Below are 2,500 nucleotides of genomic sequence, written 5' to 3'. Positions count from 1 at the left end.
TTCAATGGTCACTGTCTTAAATCTAGACGCCATCTTGGCTCTGATCGAGATACAAGAGATGTTACCATGGCAATTTTGCAATTTCACATGTGAAATTATAAATTAACGCTGAAATTTCGCGCCTAAATTAAGGAGTAATTTGTCACCCATGATATTATGCTGGAAATGTAGATCTTAACAAGTGCTATTGAAATCCAAAAAGAAAATTAGGGGGTAACCACGCATTTTTCAAAGATAATTCATGAATAATAATTGTAAAATACAAAGCAATCTATGGCGTTCTTTCTCAAATTGAAACTTAATTCAATCTCTCAAAAATGCATGGTTACCCCCAATTGTCTTTTTGAATAACAAGAGTACTTAGTAAGATCTACTTTCTCCGGACAGTTTTAAACCGCGCAAAAATATCCCTGTATTAGTAAGCATCACATATAGAAAACCCGAGTATCTGGGGGGGGGGGGGGTACGCTACTTTCGGGATTTAATAGCGGCCACAAAAAAATGACGTTAATTTCGAGGGGTCGTAACTATCGGAACTTTACGGTAATAGACATTTAATACTTAAGACTGTAATGCCGTGTTAAATGTTTATTATTGTTTTTGTCGTGGCGGATCTCTTGGTGATCCGATTTATTGCGGCATTGCGGCTCTTAAGAAATTTAGATCCATTTTTCTCCGTTCGAGACCTCTCTCTGCCAAGAACGAAGTGAAGTAAACATAATTAAGGCTTTGAAGAACGCGAACAAATTGGATAAACCGCAAGACACTTAAATTCGCGCTGATGATGTTTTTGTTGGGGCTGCTTTCGGCGTTGCTCATGCCCACCATCCAATATAAGACATTCGACTAATTGCGTAAGATTATCCAGCCCCAAATACGTAATAATCCTGGCACACCCGTCATGGAATTTCTGTAGCTTTTTGGGCCTCTACACTATGTGGTCGCCGAGGAATCCCAAACTTCACGGCACCAATCGAAAAATGGGACAGGCAAGAATGAAGCATCTTAGTCATATATATCTTAAAAGGAAAGAAGTGCTTTTTCTTGTTAATCAAGATCGAAATTGTACTAAAGTCATCCAGTATAAGATTTACAAAAAAATCCCTAATTGATCACTTTGCGACGCGATTCGGAAGTGGAGCTATTTCATTGTTCTTAGGTAATCGGTCCCCTTTTATTAGCGAGGTGGGCGTTGTAAGTTCAGCGAGTCTTAGTTTTGCCGCCTTGGCATATATTTTTATATTATTTATGTATCTTGAACTAAGGAACTAAAGGGGCATTTAGTCCTTGTAATAGGGACGAGTTTAGTATCACGTCTGTACGGCAAACAGTAAACGTCAAGATGTCAGGCAACTTCTCAAAAGAGAGAAATAAATTCGAAAAAGAGAATGTTCGAGATTTTATTACATTCTATATTCTATTTTGCCGTGCGCCTTTTGCCCTTTCAGGTTTAATTCTGGGAATGCTAACAATATCACTTAGATGGAAAGCCTATTTAGTGGGCCGCATTTGATATCTTTAAAAGTAAAATTGTCTCTTGATTCAAAGATCTTTGAGAAATACAATTAAATCCCTCAAGTACGAACTTTATTTTAAAGGTCCTTTTTGACAGTACAATTAATGGCCTAAAAGGGAAATAAATCAAACATCAAGGATTCGAATTAAACTTACGGTACGGTCCACCGACTCATTTTGTAAGATGCATTAACATAAACCTCGTCAGTCATTTAGGATCTGCATGGCAAAGAAGGGCTCGAGCAAGAAAAGTCTGAAAGCAGACTAGTGAAGGGTTTCTTTCTCCCGAGTGAATTCGCCCTGGATATCAGTGGATATCACTTTGTAAAAATGCCAAGCTCGTATGACTGATCACAAAGTGGAGACTCAATCTAAATCACGTTAATTTTAACCAGAACTCATCCACAGCGAGAGAGAAAAGACGGAGCTTCTGAAGAGAAGCCTCTCTCAGTGAACAGAGTAGAGCACCAACAAACCTTACCCACATATAGCGCCGAGTCCCAGAATGAAACCCGAGATACACTGGCTCCCACAAGCACGGCGTCAATTAAACACCACTCATTTCATGGATCATTAGTGGCACTCACGGTAGATATATGAAATGAGTATTTCACTATTAATGAATCAAGTCGATACGAATTAAACAACAGGGCTGAAAAGTTAGAAATCAAGGTAGCCTTTGGAAGAAATTATCTTTCTGGTCGACATATCTCCAACAATTTATCACTCGCATTGAATAACAGCTATGGCTGTTATAGCACCTCTGTAAAGCAGACTGTTTATGAAAAATATAAATAGACGTCATTTGAGTAAAACTAAATAGGAAGCTGTGAATTTCGAAAAAAAAATGGACACTCAATATTTTTATTGAGAAACCGATGGTAACTTCGATATCGTTGTCAAAAAAGGTCTGAGTCATCTTTTATATTTGCCACGTGCAAAGAGTGCGGACATGATTACGTAACAAATGAACTGTGCAGTTATG

This window comes from Montipora capricornis, chromosome 10 (genome assembly GCF_036669925.1).
Source record: "Montipora capricornis isolate CH-2021 chromosome 10, ASM3666992v2, whole genome shotgun sequence".
In the NCBI taxonomy this organism is placed as follows: domain Eukaryota; kingdom Metazoa; phylum Cnidaria; class Anthozoa; order Scleractinia; family Acroporidae; genus Montipora; species Montipora capricornis.
This window is presented reverse-complemented; position numbering follows the sequence as displayed.